This window comes from Gouania willdenowi, unplaced genomic scaffold, assembly GCF_900634775.1.
Source record: "Gouania willdenowi unplaced genomic scaffold, fGouWil2.1 scaffold_376_arrow_ctg1, whole genome shotgun sequence".
NCBI classification, from domain to species: Eukaryota; Metazoa; Chordata; class Actinopteri; order Blenniiformes; family Gobiesocidae; genus Gouania; species Gouania willdenowi.
The window spans coordinates 37524-64833 of NW_021145137.1; the positions used below are offsets into that span (position 1 = coordinate 37524).

Below are 27310 nucleotides of genomic sequence, written 5' to 3' on the forward strand. Positions count from 1 at the left end.
GGCTCGAGACTGCGACTAAATTGGTCACATATGAGACTATTTTTTCAGTGTGTGTGACTGAAAATTTCTACTGGTCGTATCTGTGCGAGTGTGTATGAAGACCTTATTTTGAAAATCCAAAAGGAGGAAACTTCCTCGTCCTCTTTGGAATCAGGGTCTGACATGGACACTACATGCGCTGCCATGTCCCCAAACACACGCTGCTGCACCAACACTGGGAGAGACACGGTCCGTGCTGCGTTCATGGACACTGGGACAAACACACACAGCTGCTGCTGCAGACACGCAGAGCAACAGAGCGCATGGGGGGCGCGTTTATCGGACCTGGGGCGGGGAAGAACGCGCTGAGCGGAGTGAAGAGAGCGTACACGCGCAGCCCATACACGATTCCACACCAAAAAAGAGAACCTAATCATACTCATCATGGAGGGACCAGAACTGATGGACTATGATGCCAGGCCAGATGTTCAGCTGTGGTTCTCCCAGGGCAGGGGTCTGCAACATGTGGCTCTGGGGCCTCATGTGGCTCTTTGACTCTATGCAATGACTATTTATACCTTTAAAAAAACTATTGAAAAAAAATAGCTATTTTCTTACAGAGGCTATTAATGATTAATGACAAATAAAATCAAGATATAACAATTAGTTAACCTAAAATAAATCATGTTGTACAATGACTCAGCACATTCCTACTTCACATCCTGCAACATCTACAGACCATCAACTTTCCTACACCTGTGGCTAACCTTAAGTTTTAAATCCCTGGTAAGAAACTAAACCAACAAAAACACTATTCTGGAAGAAAATACAGATTTAATTGTGTGGGAACAGATTCATTTAACCACCAATGTACAGGTTAAATATGTGTGTTATGTGTGGCAAGAAATGAGTAATTAGCATGTGTTGATCACATGATCATGTGTTATCAAATTCAAGCTACTTTTTGTAGCCTTTCAAATACATTAACTAAAAAAATCTTCTTTATAAACATTGTGTTCATGTAAACTGAGATGTGTAAGAATTTGAAGATGAAAGATACTGTTTTATTTCTTGATGTTAATTTATTTTATTTTAAACTGTTTTTAAGTTTCCATTTACATGATCAATATAAATCAAACATTATTCTATATAATTATAACTGTATATAATGTAATACACTGTATTGTCTTCATAGAGAAGGTATTTATGGCTCCAGGAGGACTTTAATCCAGGTGAGATGAGGTTAAATGGTTCCTTGTAGAGTAAAGGTTACAGACCCCTGACCAGGGGAAGAGGGTTAGGAGACCCCACTATCAGAGCTGGACCCTCTGAATTTAATTCATGGGGTGAAACAATGCAGATGATAAGTTGGTTATGCTACTGTTAACTAGGGATTGACCGATTTTTAGGGCCGATACTGATTTTTCCCCCATCAGCCTTACCCGATGACTGATACAGACTGCTGATTTTCTTGAGCCGATACTACTTTTGCTCCCTCAATTTACATCATAAAAATTACACAATGATGATAACAAATGGTACAAGTCTCAATTAAATAAAAAGGAACATTCATTGAAATTAACAAAGGTGAGGTAGAACGACAACAAGTAAAAAATATTTAACAAATAATAAAAACAGGTGATGTAGAAGAAGAACAAATAAAAAATAGAGTGAGTTATCTCATGAAATATTATGAAAGAACTGTTTGTCCTTGTCCTGAAAATAGCTTTGACAAAAGTTGGCCTGACTGAAGATGCATTTTATTAACAGGATTATTGAGTATAAAGATATAATTATAGTATTAAACACAAAAAGAAACCATGAATAATAGTCCATTCCAACACAACCCCACAACATAAATTAACAGAGGAAAATAACGTGATGTCAGATGTGCATTAAGCAACAAACTGTCTAAGTTTCTGTTCTAAATTACATCAACATTAACATTAGGAATAAATATTCAAACAAGTCATAAACTGCTTCTCAAAGTTAAAAACTACTCAGCGCAGCACTGAGAGAGAAGCAGAGAAAGAGGGAAAGAACACAACACGTGGACCCACGGAACAACAGTTAAAAGATGCTTTGAAAGTTTAAAACTTGCTGTTGGGATTGAATAACTTGTGTTGAAAAATATGAAAAAACAATTGTCATAAAATACAATAAAAGCTCAAATGTTATATAAAATATACCTGCACATTTTTTTTCAGTCTATCTCCATTTATTAGAAGTGATTTTGCATTATATTAATGATTTAAACTTTTTTTTTTTAACCCACGCTTTTCACAGAGACAGTATTTCATTGACGGTCCCTAAATTCTAACAACATGTAGGGCTCTATGAAATCAGTTTTATTTTTTTCCAAATTCCGTTTTTTTCACTTAAATTTTTTAAATTCCGTTTTTTAGAATTATTTATCATTTTTTAAGGAAAATATTAGTTTTTAACTCCTGTGAGGAAACAAAATAAATAATAATAAATAAAAAAAACTCATAATTAAACAAAAATGTAAGTCAAAAATAAAGTACATACAATTAAAAAGTAGATATAAGTTGTAGTGTCAGTGTCAGTTCTGATCAACTTAGTTTAAATTAACCTAATTTAAATGATCCTATCTTCTGTGTAATGTGGAATTTGATGTTGACAAGATGTTGCACTTTGTTACTTTTGTCCCTCATAGTCAGGACTAAGTAACACCATGCAATACACTGAAGTTAAAAAACTAAAGAAAACAAAACATCTTTTTTAGGAAAACAACAATGTTCTGGCTAATAAGCCATGCACTCTCTAAATAGAAAAAAAAACATTATATTTAATATATATATATATAAATTAAGTATGAACTTTGTTTTCATTAGTTCATTTTTTATTAATTTATTATATCAACATGAATTTTACTGTAGCTCTGATGAGATGATGTTAGAATGTAACATTCTAATTATGTTGCTCCAATGGACTTTTATTTTGTAAACTGGAAGTTCCCACTGAAACAGGTGTACTTGAGGTAGCTAGCTGACTGTGAATGTGTAACTACGAGACACGGACAAAAAGCTGGAATAAAATAACTAAATTACAGTACAGACTGAGTTATTCTTAGTTAACCAGACATAACAGTTCGAACACTGAGCAGGTGAAGATGATTAAAGCTGATCATGTTTTCACGGAGCGCCGCTGCACTACACGAAGCACGTGCAGAGCTTCACAGGCACAGCAAAGTTAAACGAGCACTAGAGGTTCTGTAGTTAGTAGTCAGTGATGATTTACGTTGTTTTAGAGGTTGTTTGTGGTGGTTTAAGATGAGTTTAATGCAGCCAGGACAGGAGGAGAGAGGGTGGTGCACCTAAGTTCATAGCAGAGCCTTCAGCATGTTCCTCACTGAACCATGACAGAGTGGGCGGGACGCATTTAAGTGAAGCTACCGCTGGTATGGAGAGTGGATAGTGCCACTGCTAACCTACCACAGGAGACAGTCGTGTTAAATCAACGTCTGAATTGGATGACGTTACTACGCTGTCGCCATGGCTGACGTGTTTGTAAGGAACCTATTTACACTAAGTTATTGTTTTATTTATTTATCGTTTTGTCGTGTGTTGTCATGTTTTTATTTACATTTCCATTTAGTGATGAGCCTTAGGATTTATTATTTTTTAATGAAAAGATGTACGTTGGTTAAAAAGATATAAAAACAGTGGAGCTACGCTGTGTAAAAACAATAATAATCCTGATATAAAATGTCTCACTGGTACAGACTAAGTCTGCAACTAACCACTATTTTAATAGTCGACTAGTTATTGATTATTGAAATGATTAATCGACTAATCAGATGACAAATCATACATTTATTTGTTCTATAACGCCACAATCTTTTAAATTTAGCTTGGGATAAATTACGACAAATAAAAACAATAAATAAAACAATTCCCAACTTAGTGTAAACAGGTTCCTCACAAACACACACCAAAAAAACTGAATATGTCATATGCTTCAGTAATAACATTTACACATTAAAAAGTTTGTGCATATGATTCATTCCATTCATTTTATTGTATATTATTTTTTTGTTATTAATAATGAAATTATTTTCTAAAAAATACATAAAAAGCAAAAATAACTACATTAGTGTTTTTACTGTTTAATATAAACCACTGCTGCTGAATCTAGTTTAGTTTATATCTAATGAATTACATAAAGTTATGGTTGATAATTATTTCTGATTACTATTAATAAACCAGATCAAGCTGATGATTTAATCATTCAGGATATTTAGGTTTAATAATCACGGGACGAGAACAGACTGAACAAGCTGGTGAGGAGGGCCAGCTCCGTCCTGGGCTGCCCCCTGGACTCTGTGGAGGAGGTGAGGGACAGGAGGGTATTAGCCAAGCTCACCTCCATCATGGACAACACCTCCCACCCACTGCACGGGACTGTGGAGGAGCTGAGCAGCTCTTTCAGTGGCAGACTGAGACACCCTCAGTGCAAGAAGGATCGCTACCACAAGGCCTTCATCTCCACTGCTGTTACACTGTACAACAAGACCCTAAAGTAACATGTGCAATAATAACCCCCCTTTGCAAAACTACGTGCAATTATCTCTGTATCAGCGTCACTTCCTGACAACCTGCACTAGAACTGTAAACTTTTATTCAATTTGTATTTATTCTTATAACTCCATCCCCTTAAGATGTTTGCTTTTACTTAATGTACATAAGATACCTCTTTTTACTATTTAACTGTCTGCACATTTCTTGTCTATTCTGCACACCCTGAGTGATCTTTCTGAATGCCAAATGTAACAAGTGAATTTCTCCATTGTGAGATCAATAAAGGATTATCTTATCTTATCTCTTATCTTAATAGTTACATTACAGTCTAATAGGACCTGCTTTATCTGTGAACACGTGAAATATAATTAAATATATTACGTTTCACAAGCTGGCAACGACGTCGTAACGTCATCCAGTTCAGACGTTGATTTCACGCGACAGACTCCTGCGGTAGGTTAGCAGTGGCACTATCCACTCACCATAGGTTAGGGTTAGCAGTGGCACTATCCACTCACCATAGGTTAGGGTTAGCAGTGGCACTATCCACTCACCATAGGTTAGGGTTAGCAGTGGCACTATCCACTCACCATAGGTTAGGGTCAGCAGTGGCACTATCCACTCACCATAGGTTAGGGTCAGCAGTGGCACTATCCACTCACCATAGGTTAGGGTCAGCAGTGGCACTATCCACTCACCATAGGTTAGGGTCAGCAGTGGCACTATCCACTCACCATAGGTTAGGGTCAGCAGTGGCACTATCCACTCACCATAGGTTAGGGTCAGCAGTGGCACTATCCACTCACCATAGGTTAGGGTCAGCAGTGGCACTATCCACTCACCATAGGTTAGGGTCAGCAGTGGCACTATCCACTCACCATAGGTTAGGGTCAGCAGTGGCACTATCCACTCACCATAGGTTGGGTTAGCAGTGGCACTATTCACTCACCATAGGTTAGGGTTAGCAGTGGCACTATTCACTCACCATAGGTTAGGGTTAGCAGTGGCACTATCGACTCACCATAGGTTAGGGTTAGCAGTGGCACTATCCACTCACCATAGGTTAGGGTTAGCAGTGGCACTATCCACTCACCATAGGTTAGGGTTAGCAGTGGCACTATCCACTCACCATACCGCTCGCTATTGGTGTTGGGAGGAGAATAGCCAACGTGAAACCAACTTCACCGCGGTGGACACAGTTATAAGGACTGATTGGAATTTATCTCATCAATATCTCACCATCTAAAGAAGACACGAGCACAATCTCCACCTCTGTGTAAACTACACAGCTGGTTTTATCATTACAGTCTATCAAACCACGCTAACGGAATTCAGTCACCAGTTATACACAGTCACTACTCAAACTATAACACCGGCTAGCTAGCGGGCTAAAAGCTAACCACGTGGCATCGCTGTTTCTAGCCCATATTTAACAGTGAATAATAAGATGATCTGCTCCAGCTGTGTATGATAGTGTTGTGAGATGTGTCTAAGGTAGGGCAGCTCAGTGCGTAAATGTGTGTGGCGCGGGAGAGTGACGTAGGTGGGCGCGCGCAGGTGTGTGGAAGAGAGAGAGACGCGGAGACGAGGGAAAGTCCTACACGGCGACTGGGAGATAGCTAGGCGAGTTAAAGTGTGTCAGAGAGGAATAAAGTGCAGCCTTGAAACAACGACACGGCCTGGTTCTTTTACGCGGGCGGTATCAACTCTGCCGAGCGGGTGTTAGCCCCGGAGGAGTAGCAGCCTCCGGCCCTGGAGAACGCGGATCTCCCCTGTGCCTTTCGACCACGGTTGGGAGGCTTAACAGGAAAGGTTTAACAATAAACTACAGGAACATTAGCAATGACTGTATCTTCATCATCACTAAGTCCATAAACATGATGAACACAGACACGATGCTAACGTTAGCATCCTGTCTGTGTTCATGAAACCTCCACATCAGCCTAAATGCACTTTAAAACCATCAGAGGCTTTCAGTAAAACCATTAAAATAGTGTTTTTACTCTAAAACCATCAGTTAAACCATTAAAGTAGTGTTTTTACCTTCAGTCCTGACGGAAGGTGAACTTTAATCAGCTTCGGTGCTCAAGAAGTGATGTCTCCGTGTTCACAGATAGTAAAAGATGGAGGAGGAGGAAACACGATCGGTTCAACGCATGCGCGGAGACTACGTCACTTCCTACACTTGTTAAAAAAAAAAACTAATAATATTCTGCCGTGATATTTTAAATGGAAACGATCGTAAGACATTTAAAAAATATTGTTATAATATATGTAAATGTTTAACTGTTTTGCGGTGTGTTTAATTGTTAATTACAAAAAACATAGAAAAACCCTGATTTAGACGTTCACACTCGTAACATGCTTGTCAAGATGGATTCATCCATATACCAGCAGCAAATAACACGTTAATAAAATACTTATAGATACTAAAATAATATGATTATACTAATAAAAATAATAATAATAATAAAAATAATAATAATAATAAAAATAATAATAATAATAATAATATATTTATATGAGTTATTTATATTTTGTTTAAAAATTTAACACACTCCTTCAACTGGCAATGTTTGTTATTTCAATGATCAGATTTACTATTAATTTTTTTTTTAAAGGAACAACACACATTCATAAACATTTCAGTAATAATGTGATTGATAATTAATTACAATTATGGTGCAATTATAATGGTAATTTAAAAAATCTGTTGCTGTTGTAATTCTAATCAAATTGTAATTGGGTTCAGATAATTGACATTGTAATTGTAATTGGCATGAAAATTCTATAAAAATTGTCAATTACAATTGAATGCAAAACTGGGGAACCATGTTATAGTTCTATGTACAGTTCTACACTATCTGTAATAAACAATTTTTAAAATATATTTTATATCACAAAAACTGCTGGTCTCTGTAATCGTAAATGAATTGTAATTGAAAAATGTAATTGACCCCAACCCTGGATCAGGGGTTCTCAACTGGTCTCACCCTGGGACCCACATTTTACCACCGTCAATAAATCATGACCCACTTTTTTTTTTTTTAGAATTCAACCAAACAAATTTAGTTTTTCAAAAATAGCTGCTGAAAACACACACATATAATATTTTTAAAATCTAAATCTATATCATGTACAACATGCATTTTGCAGAATGCCTGTCAAAAAAGTTTCTTTCAAATTAAGAGACAAGTCCAAATGAGAGACATTAGGTATTTATTTATTTATTTATTTATTTTTGACTAGCTGTCTGCGACCCAACCAGTACATGTTCAAGACCCACTTTGAGCTCCAGACCCACCAGTTGAGAATAGCGGATGTAGATTATCCAGTGTTTACCAGTTATATAAATAAAGACATTTTTCAAGCCTTTTTCTTTATCTGCAAACCTTTTCAAAATAAAATAGTAACATGCTGACTTTGTGATAAATAGTAAATAACACCGTTTAAATAAATCCAGTGATGTTTGGTTGAACCTGAGGAATTATTTACATTTTATTTTTATTGACAGATATTTTAACTTATTTTGAAAAACAACAGGTTTTGCCGCTGCTTTATATACTTGGGTTTCTTCTTCTCCGCTTTTCTCCAAGTTTGAAGCAACCATTCCTTTACACAGGTGGTCGTGATGACGTAGCTCAGCCTTCTTCATCATCATCATCATCATCATCACTGTCCGTCTCACTCATACTCAGCTTCATTTCCCTCCGTAACATTTCTTCTTCTTCTTCTAGTTTAACGGTAGTCATCATCCAGCTCTGTCCGTCCTCCATTTCACTGCTTTGTTCCTGACTCTAGCTGGTTGCCAGATATAACCGACGATTCCCCGCATGAAATATGTTGAATATCCACAGAAACGTTCCAAAAACCATCCGTTCATCATCCAAATAAAACATAAATATCACCTTTAACCAACGTTAAACTGTTTGATCACTAAGTTAGTTATTTTATAATCTCACAATCAGCGGGAAAATACTCAACCTGGCAACCACTCAACTTTTGTGCTGACGTCACAACCAACTTTTTATAAACTTTATGACAAACCAGTCAGAATAAATGTGTTTAATGGTGATTTAAGAGTGAATAAAGTAGTTACAGTCTGAAGGATTTGGTCTGTGGATGATTTCATGGATTTCAGAGATAATTTGTTGATTATAAATTAATTTATGATTAAATTATGATGGTTTGTTCTCTGAAACAATAGAAAAAGATCTAATGAATAAATATTTAATGAGCAGTGAAAGTAAAGTCACTGTAGATCACATTAAATCAACAGTTGCTTTTACTTTATTTGAAAAAAAATGTTTATTAAAAAAGAGAAATAAATTATTTAAGCAGACATTGAACCATAATGTTTTTCTTCTTCCTTTGAAAAGAAATTATATTTTAAAAGGTATTAACTTTGATTTTAGTGGAAAATATTCGGAAAATGAATTCGGAAAATGGTTTTAAAAAATGAATTCGGAAAACGGATTAATAAAAAAAAATTAAATAAGTATTCAGGTCAAATATCTGATCAAACGCTTCACATGAGTTCACTTTGACTTTATTTAATACAAAAATACAAAGACGTTTTACTTTAGGAACGTCTGGGATCTTTCTCGCCGTCTGAAACAGAAACAGTTGCTACTTTAGACATCAGCACATTTAAACCATGACGTGGATTGTTTAGAGTCGTGTCACCTTTAACTGAGTGAAGATATGTGCTGCTTTGTTCAAGTCCCACTTGTTGTCCTGCAAACACCTGCAACACACAGACAGTGTTTACCAGTGAGCTGTGACATTCATCCTAGTCTGGTAGACGTCATTAGGAGAGGACACCTACTTCAGGGACCATTCCAGGTTCATGTCTGACTTCAGGGAGAAGGTGCTGAGCATCTCCTGCTGTGGGGCAGTGAGGGTGGGCACTGGGCTGGAGGAAGGGGGCGGGGCACAAAAGCTCTGCTGATCTGCTCCGTTGTAGCCATTCTGATGAAGAGCTGGTCGTTGATGATGCACAAACTGTTCAAGTATGAACGAGGACCACAGGGTTCAAAGGTTAGAGACTTTCTATGGTGTTAATATTACAGTAATATAGGTCACACCAAGGCTGTGTCCCTATAGTCCCTCCTATCTCCTTTCCTATCCACTGTCCTTTAACACCTGGAAGTGTTTAAGTGGTGGTTGTGATAAAAGAGCGTTTTCTGAGGAAAGGAGGCGTGGCCGTAGGATCATTACATCACCTAGTGGAAGTGCATCTGATCATCAAAACAAACGTGATCACCTTTTCCTAACTCCTCTCCTAACACCTTTCCTTAACTCCATGACGTGTAGGCGTTTACGTCCACGGTGAAAGAGATGATGTCATGCTGGCTTTTTGGCAGCTCGTTGAGGAACGTCACCACATTCAGTCGTGTGTGCTTCAGCAGATGGAAACGCATCACTAGGGCAGGTGAAAACAAGACAAACATCAGGTGGGCTCCATCATTACTAGGGTTGGGTATCGGTTACTACTCGCTACTTTTTCAACGCTTCTGGTGCAAAATCATTACTTTAAACTAACTTCAAAATCTCAAAATGCCCTTTTATTTCCAGAGTCAAATTTAACACATTTAACTCAAAATAACAAACAAATAAACTATTATTAGATAAACTTCACATCAGCGTTTCCCACACATTCATTTATTTGTGGCGGATAGTGTCACGCACCTTCTTTCAGGCCGTGTTTTGTGCATGTGCTACGGTTAGAAATGAGGCCATTGATCAATGATCTGAGCAGCGACAACAACGTCATGTGTATCAAGTAATGTGTGACACCGACATCTTTGTTCTTATTGGGCCCGCTTACTAGCGTTTCCATGGGAACTGGTCCCATTGTCGTTCCAGGTTTCGGCACCCAACCCTAATCATTACATCAGAGTCAAAGCAGCTTCTCTGTGTGATCACATGGTCAACATTTAGCAGGAGAAATGAGACGTTCATTACAGAAAAGAAAAGGCTTGAATCTAAAAATATAGTGGCTTCTATATTCTTGTACTTTGACAAGTGACGTTTTGAACACAACAGACAATTCAGCATCACACTGACTAACCTTACAAGGTGGGATAGTGGTGGGTGTGTCCACATCAAAGCCAATGGGTGGGGGGAGGTCATTTCCATCCTGATGAGGGACAATACACAGTTTAGTACAAGTTGGAAAACATCAGTTCATTTGGTGAATATCTGGTGTTATATGAAACATAACATTCTCCTTAAAAACCACTGGAACAAAACACAAACTAAACTCAAGGTACCAGAACAAATCTAATCTGTGACCTCTGAACTAATCTGGTTGGTCCATGTGGATAAAAACAAAGTCAATGAACAGTCATATTATAGTGACTGGTACATCGTACTCAGGTCCAAAGCTGTAGAACTCATTACCACAGAACTTAAAACCATATCTGAGTTTAAAATGTTCACTTCTAGGGTTTAGTCTGAAAACAAACCAAAGTAAATAACACTGAGTCTGTGTGAATGTACGTGTGATGGTGTGTGTATGTGTGTGATTGAAAAAGTTTTATACAAATGTTGTATTAATGTATTTTATTATTGTAAATTGTGTAAAAAAGGCCCAACCAGGGACATGAGCTGTGAATTAGCATTAGCTAGAAGCTCTTTATGCGTCACATCAGCTGTAAACCTTTATTGTAACTATGTTGATTACATCGTCTCTGAAAAATAAAGAAATAAATATTTGGGGGGAATAAAACTACTTAATTATTTGATGATTTTACATCTTGTAAACAACTACAATAAACTGTACTTATAGCTGCTAGATGTGATCTTTTTATTTATTTATTTTTTTAATCAGATAAAGACATACTGTAGACCTCAGATTAATATATGTTAGATCACTCTAAATGTAAAAGGTTGAAATTGTTGCTTGAAACTTTATTTCATTCATATCAGGATTTCTGAGTGGCTCCATTTATGTTGTGGTTTGTCCCCATGATATCACATCACTACGCGAGGTATTCAATTTCAGCTGAATATATAGAACTTTCTGTGTAAATACACTTCCACCACTGTTTTTACCACAACATTCAGTCTGTGAAAACACCAGAATTGTGTTGGGAAGTTTATTTGACAGAATTAAGTACACCTCTATCCTATTCTATGGGACTCCACATCCCACAATGCAATGTGCAAAACTCGGAACAAACTTTCAAGCTGCAATTACAACTTTTTTTTATTATTTTGTCGTGCAATTGATGTTTGAGTTATAGATCTATGGAGGCCTACACCATGTCTTTGATCTGATAGATAATTATTGTTCACAGCAGCTTTAACACAACTGATAATTGACTAAAAGCCTTTAAACACTAAGGTCCTCTAGTATCAACACTATGGTGGTAGAAATGAAGAGTGAGTGACCATAAACTGCTGATGAATGAATGAGTGAGTAGACCTACCAACTTCAGAAGCTGAGGAACCTTCTGGCACACAGCACTGGTATGTAAACTAAATAGAAAAGCAGAAGAATTAGTGTGAGAATTCAAAGTTGACACAATAAGCTGTAAAACTCAGTAAGACCTGCTGCTCCACTAACACATTCATTTTGTTCACTGCAACACTGTGTAGAACAGCTGGGAGATCACATCTGCATTTAGAAACATCTGTTTCAATATGACCATTTCAGCTTCCTTATTGTTGAGTATACGCTAACATACATGTCTGACCATGTCCCACGTTCACCTGAACGCCCACCCTGGAGTGTACTTACCAGCAGGTAAACTCACCCTCTGCCCCATTTTGGTGATACACACAGATTAGACGTGGCAAAGCAACACATACACAAACACGGTCGACCAGTTTGAGCTGAAAACTGCCAAACAAATGGTTTTTTCTAGAGAGAGAAGTGATACGCTGCTGGGAGAGAGGTGGTTACCACCAGTCTGGTCTTAACTCCTCCCACTCTGGTCAATATGCAGGACAACCAACGAGTCACCGTCACTCAAGAATAAAACAGAGTCTGGGTGAAAACAATATCAAGTACATTTTACAGACACATTGTTAAAAAAAAAAAAAAAAGCAGGTCAGGATGTGTTGAAGGAGTAAGTCTGATTATCAGCAGAGAAACCTGAAGACACAGTGAAACCAGAAGGACAGGAGGTGTCTCCATGTGCTAAACCCAGCAGTCCCACCACACATCCCAGTTACTGTTTCTGTTAAAGAAGAGCTGAACCATTCATTGCATTTGTGATATTATCACAATATCATAAAACAAGATTTTCTAATCGCAAAGGCTGCATTTTTAATTTTTTCTTGTTCTGTTAAGTTCAGAGTGTTTAAGAAGTACAGTCCACATGTTTACATGTTTCATGAAACGTGAAATTAATTAGATATGTTGAAGAGGTAAAGACAGAGATTTGTTTCCTCTCAACTTTTAACATTTTTTTTTTTTTTTTTAAACATGGTGGGCTTCACTATCCCCAGACTTAGCACGTTTTCTGGGGCAAACCCTGGGTCAGGACCCAAAAGTGGGTCGTGGACAGCTGGTCAAAATAAATAAATACTTAAGTTAATGTCTCTCATGTTGGACTTGTCTTTTATTTTGAAAGAAACTTTTCTTTTGATAGGCATGCTGTGAAATGCATGTTGCACAGGAAAATATATAGATTTATATTTTTAAAAATATTATACGTGTGTTGTCGACAGCTATTTTTTAAAGACTAAATTTGGTTGGTTGAGTTCTAAAAAAAAAGTGGGTCGTGATTTAATGACTGTGGCAAAATGTGGGTCCCAGGGTGAGACCAGTTGAGAACCTGGTTTACAGGATAATAGATGAAATGACTATTAATTACAGCATTGGTCATTTACAAACTTTGAATAAAATACAAATGAATAAATGTTATTTTTGTTAAGTACTTAGAAGCTGTTTTTCTCAGGGTACTACAGTTATTATTTAAAAAAAAGTTATTACTAATTATTGACATTAATACTGGATATTTATGAAAACATAAATCAGATAAAGTATCTTCTTAACTATATTTGCTGTAGTAAATAGAGAGCCCTAATAAAGACTGTCCACAGGGTTATTGGTGTTATTGTTGACGCTTCCTTTGGGGGTGTGACTTTGTAGACGGTCCCTGCCCACTCCTTAGCTCATTAACATAAAGTGTGTTTTTCTGTAGTTTGTTCTCTGTGTTCCACTGAGTACACACAGGTTGTTCCACCTTTACATCGTCACATATTGATAGAGAAATGTGAGTGTGAATGAAGTGGGTCACCAGTTAAACTAGTCTCCAGTGTGTGTGTAACAGCGGATGAATGTGGTGAGTGAGTGAGTGAATGAATGGAAACACACGGAGTGTTCTAACCTCTTCCTTCACAGAGCACACATCTGAAAACTCCTCCGTTTCTTCTTCTCCGCTTTTCTCCATCTTTGGAGCAAACATTCCGTCCCACACATGGTCGGGATGACGAAGCTCCTCCAGCACAGCTTTCCTCCTGCAGCCTTCATCATCATCATCATCATCATCATCATCATCATCACTGTCCGTCTTACTCATACTCAGCTTCACTTCCCTCAATAATATTTGTTCCTTTTCCTCTTCTTCTTCTAGTTTAACGGTAGTCATCATCCAGCTCTGTCCGTCCTCCATTTCACTGCTTTGTTCCTGACTCTAGCTGGTTGCCAGATACAACCGACGATTCCCCGCATGAAATATGATGAATATCCACAGAAATGCCCCAAAAACCATGCGTTCATCATCCAAATAAAACATAAATATCACCTTTAACCAACGTTAAACTGTTTAATCACTAAGTTAGTTATTTTATAATCTCACAATCACCGGGAAAATACTCAACCTGGCAACCACTCAACTGTTGCGGTGACGTCACAACCAACTTTTTTTATATTGACAAACCAGTCAGAATAAATGTGTTTAATGGTGATTTAAGAGTGAATAAAGTAGTTACAGCCTGAAGGATTTGGTCTGTGGATGATTTAATGGATTTCAGAAGAAATTTGTTGAGTAAATTATAATTTATGATTAAATTATTATTGGTTTGTTCTCTGAAACAATAGAAAAAGATCTAATGAATAAATATTGTACAAGCAGTGAGAGTAAAGTCACTGTACAGCACATTAAATCTACTGTTCCTTTTACCTTATTTAGAAATATATATATATATATATATATATATATATATATATATATATATATATATATATATATATATATATATATATATATATATGAATTTAAACTTTTTAAAAAAAGTATATATATTTTTTTTTTTTTAAAAAAAGGGAAAACAAATCATTTTTTACAAGTTATCAACTCAGAATTTAGTAAAAATATAATATATTATTCTAATGATGTAATATATGTGTTTGCTGAAGGCTAAAGAAAGTCATTTTTAATTGTTAAATAATATCTACACATGTAATGATTTCTTTTTTTTTACCATGTCTGCACATGCTGTTGAAGGTTAACACTACAAGAAGTGCAATCTTTTAACAGCAATGCATATTTTATTATTGCAATTAAATAAATGAATTTATTTCATTGCATAATTGTGACCATCACCAGCCCTCCCTAGGGAAGGGTAAATACTTTATTAAAGGGAGGATGTAAAAAAGAGAGAGCAGTGTTACACCAGGGTGAGGGGGGTGGGGTTAACAGGGAGGAGGGATACAAGATAGAAAAACGAATGGGTGGGGAGTATTCAATAAGTTTCAAGTGATGCGATGTGAAATTGTGGTTGTGTATATTGTGCTTATTGTTGTGTTATCAAGCCAGTCTGGTGACCAGTGTGCGGCTTAGGAATAATGGTGGTGGCTGTGAACAGAGGAAGAAGTGAGTGGAAGTTACATAAAACAGGTATTTGGGAACAACGTGTCTATGGTTGAGCCCAGTATGAGTGTTATCCCACAGCCCAAGGCCAGTGCATCCATGACAAATGTGATTCCAAGAGCCGCTACTGCAAAACCCATGGGCCGCCCCCGGGCCCGAAGAAGCAGCCGGGCCAGCAGAAAGAGCGGGAAATCTAGGGGCCCCCGGCGACCACCCCACGGCCAAGCAGCCCCCCGAACGCCCCCAAGATCCCAAGCCGAGAGGCAGCCATTGCCCCCCCATACACACCCGAGAAGGCCCCAAGGAGCCAAGGACCCAGCGCACCACGCCACCGATCCCAACCCCCAACCCCCAGGCCCCCCAGCCCCCCACCCCCCACCACCACCCACTGGGGACCGCTGGGAGTCCCCCCGCCGGTCCCCAGGCACCCCAACCTAGCCCCCCCGGGCGCCCCAGATGCTGATGCCGCCCACGCCACGAGCTTCAGCTCTCCAGAGGCCAAGCCAGACCGCCCCGCCGGGATGTGGCCCCCTATTATGGCCCCGACACCCTGCCTCTGTAATGACATGTAATGATTTCTTACATCAAATGTTTATTAGATCAGATTAGATCCTTTATTCGTCCCACAAGAGGAAATTTACTTTTCATTTTCATCCCCGTCCAAGAAACATGAAAACACAATCACATATAACATGGACAGTTGAGCTTTGTTTTGTTTTTGTTTACATGTAAGCACACAAATATGTTACACATTTCATTACAGAATTATATTCTGGGTCTGGATTCTGGTTTTCAGATTAAGTTTGTTTTAAAATTTAAGGAAAAAAGTAAAGTTTTTTTTTTTATTTTTGTAAAACTAAATTTTTCATTCACAAAAGTAGATATTTAAAGCTGTTTTCACATTCTCTAAATGAGTTAAAAATATTTAAAAACAATTTAACATGTGTCTGCTACATCAGAATAAACACAATCTGTTTTCTGCAAAATAGATTAATTCACAATAATATCAGACTTGTATTAGATTTAATAGATTATGTACATTTAATAGAAGATAATGGAGATAATTTATTTTACTTTTATCACTGCATTATTTTGGATTTGGTAAAAAAAAATGTATTAATAATGAATTATTGCAATGCTATAATATGGAATTACAAATGCAGTTTTATGTCTATCTGGTGTTAATAAATGAATAAATATAAATATAAACAGAGGTTTACGCCAGGGAAACCCGGTCAGTCCTCTGTTGTTTATCATAGCACTAGAATTATTAGCTTTATATATTAAATATGATGATGATATTAACACATTAAATGTTGTGGGTAAATATTTAATAATCTCATAAATAGCAGATGACACAACATTATATATTTATTTTTATTTGTGTCCAAATTCCAAATGTCCTAAAAGCAGAGTCCACTTTCTCAGAGGCTCAGGACTATATTTAAATATTTAGAAAATGTGAAATTTGGATTAATCATAATAACGCACACACTTTAATTCTTAATATTTCAGTCAAAAATGAGATAAAATATTTGGTATAATATTGCTAATAAAAACTGAAGGTATTTCCAGATGAATCTACCAGTATATTCTCTGTCTGTTACAGAAATATGTATTTAAAAAATAAAGTAATTATTAATAATTTAATGTGTAATAATAAAACACATGTTATAATAAAAAGTGATACTATAAAGTCAGTAGAAGAGGACGTTATGAATGTCATTGACTGTGAGACAATAAACGGTGAAATCACATGAAGGTGTTTACAAACTTTAGTTAAACATGAAAATGATTTATGCTTTACATTATACCAGCTTATCTTTGTCAAAGGGTTGGACCAATCACTTTCTTCTAACATGTGATTTTCATCCTTTAAGTGATCACATGATCATATGCAGGTGTTATTATATTATAAAATGCTTTAGAAGCACCACTTCAGTCCACATAAAGCTACAATCTGGAATAACAGCTGTATTTTATACAAGAGGAAAACTTTATTCTTTAAAGATTGGATTGAAAAGGGACAATAATACATTTAATGGATGACAATGGTAATATTTACAATCATTGTGATTTTAAAGATAAATGTTCTCAGAAACAACATTCATTAGTAGTCAGGGCTATTCCTATTGCCTTGATTCATTTCATTAAAGGAATATTACAGTATTCATCAGTATCCACAAAGATTAATAAACTGTTCATTGGAAGTTATTGTTTTTAGACACTGTTATTTATTAAACAATGTTTTCATCTTCAAGTAAAGAGACAAATAATATCTTCAAACTATTAGAAAACAGATATTATAAAAATTAGGACAAATATTTATCATTTCCTTTATTTCCTAAAATGAAATAGATTAATTTTAAAACAATGAATGATGTTTATCCATGTAAATATATTTTTAATGATTAGGTTTAATATGGATGATTACAGCTGCATGTTTAGTCAAACTAATAATGAAAGTCAACAACACGTCTTTTTTTCCTGTTCTGTGGTGAAGAGGTTTTAGGAAAGAGTTGATGATTGGCTGCTCACACACACTGTGATACCTGGCTTTGATTAGCATTTGGTTACATTTGCTTTTATTTTGAAGGACAAGGATGTGGAATTTGTATGTAGCAATTTGATGATATTTGGAAAACATTTTATACAAAAAATTTAGATTTTATTAAAAAAAAAATCCCAATTTTTTATTGCTTTTAAAATTGATCTTAAAAATGTATTGATTTTATTTTGAAAGATCTACACCGGTGTGGTGTTTGTATATGAATATTAAAATACTTGTTTCTTAATAAAGCATTAAAAATAGTGTGTTTAATCCTTTAACAGGACTGATCCTTTCAGATCCTTTTTAACACATGCACGTAGACTACGTCACTTCCTTCACTCGGATTGTTTACGACAGAGCTGCTGGGAAGTGATATTTAAATGTAAACTGACTATACAATGTTAATTAAATATTTTAATAGTACACATGTAAATATGTGACTGTTTTGTAATGTTTTCAATTTTTTATAATAAAAAATGATAAAAACACATTACACAACATTGACAATCAAAAACCAAACATAAATAAATCAGAATTCACTCAAACATACATTTATAATTATTTTTCAAATAACAGTTTCAACATTTTAAATAGTACACAAACTGTCCAGAGCCGTTTAGAGAGAGAATAGTGACAACTCCGTTCACTACAATGGATCGTTTTTTTTTTACAGCAATGGCGGCTCATGGAGCCTCAATAGTTCCAGGAAGTGATCAGTTTACTATTGTAGCCAATGGAGCTAGAGCTTTGAATGGTAAGACGTTTAAATAATAATATTGGATATTATTATTATTATTATTATTATTATTATTATTATTATTATTATTATTATTATTATTATTATTATTATTATCAGTGTAATGTGTGCATTAAAGCATGTTAGTGGATTATCCCCCACTAAACTAATTGACTAAGGCATCATTAGCAGATAACAGATGAGGATGTGCTTACGTTACTGGATAAACATAGCAACACAGCGTTAACCATAAAGTTCAATTTTATTAATGTAATTTCATCCAACAATGTGGAATTATAGAATATGTTTTTAAACGTGATTAATTTTGCTGGAATAAATGAAAAAAAAAAAAAAAAGAATTAATTATAGAGTGTTTAGATTAGCACCAACCACAATGTGTGTAACATAAACAATAATGCAAAAATCATTAACATAATTGAGAATGTTGACTACAAAAAAATTAAACGACGCATTGTTTAATGTTGTAAATTCATGATAAAATCAGCTGCTTTCTGCTTCTGCTTAAAAAATTTAAATAAATGAAATAAATAATAATAATAATAATAATAATAATAATAATAATAATAATAATAATAATAATAATAATAATAATATATTTTTAACAAAGGAAAACGATACTGTTGATTTAATGTGATCTACAGTGACTTTACTTTCACTGCTCATACATTATTTTTCTCCAATATCTATTGTTTCTGAGAACAAACCAATCATAAATTAATTAACTCGACAAATTTCCAAATTTGGAATCTATCAAATCATCCAAAAACTAAATCCTTCATGCTGTAACTACTTTATTCACTCTTAAATCACCATTAAACACATTTATTTTGACTTGTTTGTCAATTAAGTTTATAAAAAGTCGGTTGTGACGTCAGCACAAACGAGGAGTGGTTGCCAGGTTCAGTATTTTCCCGCTGATTGTGAGATTATAAAATAACTAACTTAGTGATTAAACAGTTTAACGTTGGTTAAAGGTGATATTTATGTTTTATTTGGATGATGAACTCATGGTTTTTGGGGCATTTCTGTGGATATTCAACATATTTCATGCGGGGAATCGTCGGTTATATCTGGCAACCAGCTAGAGTCAGGAACAAAGCAGTGAAATGGCGGACGGGCAGAGCTGGATGATGACTACCGTTAAACTAGAAGAAGAAGAGGAAAAGGAACAAATATTATGGAGGGAAGTGAAACTGAGTATGAGTGAGACGGACAGTGATGATGATGATGATGATGATGAAGGCTGCAGGAGGAAAGCTGTGCTGGAGGAGCTTCGTCATCCCGACCATGTGTGGGACGGAATGTTTGCTCCAAAGATGGAGAAAAGCGGAGAAGAAGAAACGGAGGAGTTTTCAGATGTGTGCTCTGTGAAGGAAGAGGTTAGAACACTCCGTGTGTTTCCATTCATTCACTCACTCACTCACCACATTCATCCGCTGTTACACACACACTGGAGACTAGTTTAACTGGTGACCCACTTCATTCACACTCACATTTCTCTATCAATATGTGACGATGTAAAGGTGGAACAACCTGTGTGTACTCAGTGGAACACAGAGAACAAACTACAGAAAAACACACTTTATGTTAATGAGCTAAGGAGTGGGCAGGGACCGTCTACAAAGTCACACCCCCAAAGGAAGCGTCAACAATAACACCAATAACCCTGTGGACAGTCTTTATTAGGGCTCTCTATTTACTACAGCAAATATAGTTAAGAAGATACTTTATCTGCTTTATGTTTTCATTAATATCCAGTATTAACTTCATTCATTAGCAATAACTTTAAAAAAAATAACTGTAGTACCATGAGAACAACAACATCTAAGTACTACTGAGGTTTATTCCATAAAGCAGGTTATGTTCAAACTCTGAGTATGTTCAGGCTCAAATGAGGGAAACTCTGAGTATCTCATTCCGAAAAGCGAGGTATGTTCTTCTCTGAGTATGTTACCATAGCAACATTGTCCGTGAACTAAACCTGGTCGCTGGCAGGTTTTATCAAAGAAACCCTGGGTTTCTACCTGGCTCCGCCCACCTGAACACCATTTCTGAACACTTTAATGAACCTTAACACTTTTCTCTGAAACACATTAGTAACATCACACACCACAGATGTGTTCACATCATTACTAATGTTTTGTTGCTTTATGTTTTTTTTTTTTTTTTTGTGCAAATGGTAGTTTTCTTTCTAACATTGTGGATGTAGATCATTAAGTTGTTATGGCGAAATTATTAGTTATGCTTAATAATATATTTACTCATATATTTTAATCCTTAAGCCTTGGGTTGTATCTTTCCATTGTGTCAACTTTGCTTACACACACTCACATAGCTTCTTGCTCTGGGTCAGACCGCCTTGTCCAAAGCACATGATATGTTCCCCAAAACAACCTCAAGGCCAGATGCGTAGGCACTCTCTGTGCACGCACTCACATGCTTACACACACTCACATAGCACACATACACACCCCATACACATCCATTCACACACACAAACACATAAACGCACACACCTCCGTCTCCATGACAATCAGCTGTTTGACCCAAGAAGAAGAAAATGTCTTTTCCGTCACTCTCCCCTCACCTCCTCCACTCTGTCCTTATCTCCCGAGGGGGGGAGAGGGAGGGGGGACTGAGCAGGGATATACGTGATGTGTCAGAATTGTGTCTCTCTCGATCATCGGACGTCCGCCCGGACGGTCACTCCACTTTGTTCCATCTTTGTACCTTTTTACTTAGTCTTATAATAAACCTTTTTTATAAAATCATCGATGCTCCGACTGGACTCCATCATTCAACCAGAGCAACAAATCATGTCTCCAAATGAGGTCAACCGTAAATTTAGCCGTAACAAAGTGAAAGACACTGAGAGGTTGATCTGCATTAAAACATCTACTGACGTTTGTAGTAAAGTTCTCTGAATACAAACCTGTGGATAATATAAAGGAGGAGATGATGATTTAAATTAATCCACTTTTAAGGCTCAATTATTGTTTTATATTGTAATACAGTTAAATCTATAGTTCACACATCTTTGAAGGTATGATGCAGTGAGTTGTGACGCTGCTCTTAGAAGCGATGGGTCGTGGGTTCGCGTCCCGCTTCAGTGTTTTTTTATGACATTATTTAGGACGTAGAGATGACTCTGGCGACAATATTACATTAAAAATCAATATAAATGATATGAAGCAGCAGTCACTGTCTTTATATCCAGTGTAACAGGAGGACTCTCTATGTAGACATCCTATGCTGCTGACACGTCTCCTCAGACACACTTTATTCATATTATTGAATCGCAGTACTTTTTTTAACCAGCAGATCCACAAGTGTAGGCGGCGGGCGGAGTCTGCTAATACTTTCTTTCTGGCTGCCTTCTAATCTTAAATATGTTAATAAATGATTCATTACCCCTTTAGCACCGAAAGAATATCTGTAATATTACTTGAATATCTGTAAAAGTCACGTTTTTCTATTAGCTCTGTCTGCTAGCATAGCTTATCTTCTTCACTGCAAGATATCTGCATGCCAACCGACCACTGTGTTACCAGCGCCCTCTGCTGGTCCAAACAAATATGACGTAAATCAGTGCAATCACGGTTTTTTTTTTTTTCGAAATCCAATTGTTAAGGCACAAAATAAATTTTCAGTTGCACTTTTAAAAAGAAAAATAACTATTATGCCGTTCTGCATTGTTTATTATAGAACCAGAATTTAAATTAATAGGATTCATTTCCATTTGTATTATTCCTTTATTTATTTCATTCAAGATTTATTTTTAGTTAAATTGCATTGTTTTGAATAGTTTATCAAGGAATTCTTTTGACAATGAAGAATAAAAGGAAAATAGTATAGTATTTTCTAGTTTTTTTCCCAAAAAAAAATTTGTCTACAGTCCCATTTTGTAAAATAAATCGTGAGAGAATCGTATCGTGAACCCAGTATCGTGAATCGTATCGGGAGTTGAGTGAATCGTTTCATCCCTATCGACTAGTCATTGATTATTGAAACAACCGAATAATTGGATGATAAATCGTACAATTATTTGCTCTATATTGCTACAATCTTTTACATTTGGCTTTGGTCAAAGTACGATAAATAAAAACAATACATTAGTAATAAAACAATTCTCAACTTAAAGTGTAAACAGGTTCCTTACAAACACAAATTAAACTGAATAAATCATCACCAGAATGTGATTCATTAATAACATTTATTCATTATAAAAAGCTACAATATCTGCTGACTCATAGAGCTGATATTTTATGGAACATGTTTGTACATATGGGTCACTCCATTAGTGTTATTGTATATCATTTATTTATTTCTTCATTTATAATAAAATTATTTTTGAAAAAATTAAAATAAAAAAGCACATGAAAAGCAAAAATAACTACAATAGTGTTTTTTTTGCTGCTGAATGTAGTTTATTTTATATCTGATAATGAGTTACATAAAGTTATGGTTGATAAATATCTCACTGATTTACTATAATTAAACTAGTATATTAATCATTAATATACTGACATTATTACTAATGGGATATTCTGGTGTAATAATCACAATATTTACATTATTGTCTAATGCAGGGGTCTGCAACCTGCGGCTCTGGAGCCTCATGTGGCTCTTTGACTCATTTGCAATGGCTCCCTATAGCTTTTAAAAAAAAAAAAAAAAAATTAAAACAATGAATTATTTCTTACAGAGGGTATTAATGTTTAATTACATTAACTTCAAATAGAATTATGATGAAACAATTTGTTAACCTAAAACTAAATCACATTGTTCAATAACTGCCACCTTCCTACGTCACCTGTAATCTCTCAACTTTAATTGCACCTGTGGCTAACCTTAGGTTTTAAATCCCTCAAAGAATATTCTCGGAGAAAATGTAGATTTTATTTGTGTGAGGAAAGATTTTTTTTTAATTTAGCTAATTTATATATGCATGCCTGATGTTGCAAGAAATGATCACTTAGCATGTGTTGACCGACATGGTCATGTGTTGTAGCCCTTCAAATATTAACTCGATAAAATATTGTTTACATAAAATTATTCCATAAAATTTGAACTGTCAAATGTTACACACTATATTATCTTTATTGAGAAAGTGTTTTTTCGGCTCCGTAAAGACCTTTAATCCAGGTGAGATTAGGCAAAATGGTTCCTTTCAAAGTAAAGGTTGCAGACCCCTGGTCTAATGGGACCAGCTTTTTCTGTAAACACGTGAAATCTAATTAAAAACATTGCATTTGAAGGTGGGACAGATGAATAGTGATGATAGTTTTATGCCAAAATGTATTTCACACTAAGTGTGACATGTTTGCTTTTATCTTTCCATAAAAGTGTTAAATCTGACCATTAATAAATCTGTGGCTCTCTGTGGTTTAATGAGAATAAGATGTGTAGTTTTTACTATAGTCTCTTCCTTTTATGAAGTGGTTAGCATTAGCGCTTAGCCCAGTCTTAAGTGTTGGTCACACCGTTGTTACTGGGAGCTCCCGGTAAGAGCGCTGAGCTCCCGGTAACACGGACATATTCTTACCAAGGGTTGTCACGATACTAGAATTTCAAACTCGATATCGATACTCGATACCATTTTCGATACCACTGGGCAAAAAAAGACAAAAATTCAGAAGCATAATTTCCTTTAATAAAGTTGAGAATACAAACTATGAACCGTATACAAAGTATTTTTAAATTAAGTGAAATGTGGTGCAACATTTAACAACACTTGTAAACAACAAAAACTATTACACTTTTTTGAGAAAGTAGAACAAAATTTAGCATCACCTATAAACAATAAAAACTATAAACAAACTTTTTTGAGAAAGTATAACAAAATGTAGCAAATATTCCCTTCTCATTTTTTACTAAAACTGGTTGCTCAGGCCCCCCAGCAGCAGCAGCACGAGCCATGCTGCAGCCGTGCTGACATCAGCTAACTCAGTGTTATGATGAGGGCACTATAAAATCCATTCTATTTTTTCCCAAATTCCGTTTTATTTTTTCCAAGTCCATGTTTTCCACTTTAATTTTTAAAAATTCCATTTTCTTTTTTTAGAATTTTTTTTTTCTGAAAAAAAAAATATAATACAAAATAAATACTAATAAATAAAAAAAACCATCATTAAAAATGTATGTCATAAATGAAGTAAGATATATTTAAAAGGTAGATTTAAATTGTAATGACTGATTATTCTGACTGCTCCTTTTTAATTATTTATGTCATATAAAAATGTATGAGAACAGCATTAATGTCATAGTCATCATATTTCCCCTCAGGGATCAATGGTTTGCTGAATCTGATCAGGTTTATTGTTTAAGTTAATTTAAATGAAGTTTATCAAAACTTAATTTAAATGATCCTGATGACATCATTCCAGACCATAATGATTACACAAACCTTATCAGTGCTCCCCAGAACATTTTCCCATAAAAAAACGTTCCTTGCCTCACGGTGAAAGCGTTTCAAGTTGCTTCTGTTCATTTCCGCGTTTAACCGTTTTCAATGCAGCTGAGGGGAGGGGCTTCACGTGTGTCTGTTTGTGTCTGCATTAGCGAATAAAGTTGTCAATTGAAACAGGCGAGGGGGAAAAAACTAGAGATGAACCATAGATATATTAAGAGATGAAAGCAGTGCTGTTAGTATCGATACTTTTGCGAGAAAGTATGGTATCCGATACTAACTTTTTGTTATCGATCCTTTATTCAGTATCAAGTTTTTTGACAACACTATTTTTAACAGTGGGAAAGTTCTTGATGATATATCTCTGCTAATCACGTCCATAACGTGCATACAGCTCTGAGTACAGACATATAGAAGGTAGATGAACCACTCCTCATGAAAAAACAATGTTCAGCTCCATCCACAGTATGAAGAAAATGATTGAATTAAAAAACTATTTAAAATAAATAAACCAGTGGCGCTGGCGGGGGGTGCAAGAAAAGCCCCCAGGCCTATAGAGCACTGGGGGAAACCCTGACCCACCAGTTGAGAATTGCTGCTCTAAACAACTGACAGTCTGTAGTAGGTCTCCATCTACTACACCAAATATATTAACAAAACATATTTTTCTGTTTTTTTGAAGAATTGTCATTATTGACATCATTATTATTATTTATCATTAACTTATTCAAATATCATTCAACTACATGAAAACAGCAGATCATCAGTATTAAGTCCCTCTCTAACTACTACAGATGAGATGGTAATAAAATACTGTTTATTGGTTTTTAAATAATTTTTATTTGTAAATAATCATGAAAAATAGAATAACTTAAAAATGACTTCTTTAACAGTTACTGTAATAGCCTGAAAACAACCAACAGTCTGTATTATATCTCTCTATCCACTACGGTAAATATAATAATAATAATAATAATAATAATAATAATAATAAAACACTTTCTAATGCTTTTTATTGATTAAATAACCTTAAATACTGTCATTAATCAGCAAGAACCTCTTTTAAAAAAATAATAATCTCGTAGCATAAAAATAACTGACAGTCTTTATTAGGTCACATCTACACACACCTCTACTACACCAAATAGATATATATATATATAGAAAAAACACTAAAATATGATCATAATAATAATTAATCAACTAAAAAAATAACCTTTTTTCATTTAAAAATGATCGTGTTGATGTTTTGAACCCAGTATATCGTATGGTATTCTGCAAATTAAATATGATTAAAAATTTGATTTATATTAATTAATTGATAAAAGAAGTAAAGGAAACATCTCATTTTCTATATTCATAAAAAGATTATTTATGAAAAGATTTTTAGCTTGTGCTAGTAAGATGATTATTATCATTATGCAGATCTATCCTAGAATTTAATGTAACTAGAGACAAACCTGATAAAGGTAGTTTATGGTTTTCAGGTTAATAGAGACCTTTGAATAATTTATTGCTAATAATTACTTTATTAATTAGTGATGCACCAAAAATCCGACCCAAACATCAGGTTGTATTATGTAGACGTGAGTGAACGACGCAGTCAGTGCACGCTTGTCTAGAAACAGACCAACTTGTCTGTGGACTCATGGAGCGTCTGTATTTAATACATGTGATCACTACAGAGTTGATGGAGCAGTAAGTGTGTTTTATGTGTGTGTGTCACTTAATATGTTACACCCCGAAAAGGGAATAAACACATTAGGAAGGACACGGGAAAACAATTAGGATTTTATAACTTTTATTCATGACTGTTAACTATTATTTTACTTCTCCTAAAAAAAAAAGAAGAAGAAAGCTCAGGAACCTGAAGAACAGAATAATGTTAAACACAAATAAAGGACACAAAAAACCCCAAACCATCCCATATCCTTAAACTAATGAACTTTAAACAAAGTTTACCTGGTGGGCCGGCCAAAAAGAAGAAAAAGATGCGGTACTGGGCCAACCCTATACAGGGCCGTAGAAGCCAGTACCACATCCAAACTAAGAAAGAAAACCCCATCTACTCCTGAAAACCAACTGAAAACGAAAACAGGACAGCCGGTCCCATCAGAAACAAACAAAACATACCTAAACCCCAAAAGAGAAGTGCAGGTGGAGGAGCAGGAACAGACCTCCGCTCAGCTCCGCGTCTGCAGGTGAATGAGCGAGAGAGAGAGAGAGAGCGTGCACTCCAGGCCC

The 27310-nt window shown here is 35.5% G+C and overlaps 1 protein-coding gene and 1 long non-coding RNA gene across 5 annotated transcripts in view; one reads left to right on the forward strand and one right to left on the reverse strand.

The window, feature by feature from the left end:
- The window catches only part of LOC114460023 (nuclear RNA export factor 1-like), a 102595-nt gene that overhangs the window by 7178 nt on the left and 68107 nt on the right, over positions 1-27310 (forward strand). The window lies entirely within an intron of this gene.
- On the reverse strand, positions 9054-13926 carry LOC114460025 (uncharacterized). 4 transcript variants are annotated; one of them, XR_003673511.1, is made up of 7 exons: positions 13865-13926; positions 11957-12005; positions 10594-10662; positions 9787-9945; positions 9349-9524; positions 9207-9267; positions 9054-9131 (listed from the first exon to the last, which is right to left on the reverse strand). It is a non-coding gene; the product is annotated as an uncharacterized LOC114460025 (long non-coding RNA). The 4 variants fall into 4 exon arrangements; XR_003673510.1 differs by having other exon boundaries at positions 9787-10436; XR_003673513.1 differs by having other exon boundaries at positions 9746-10436.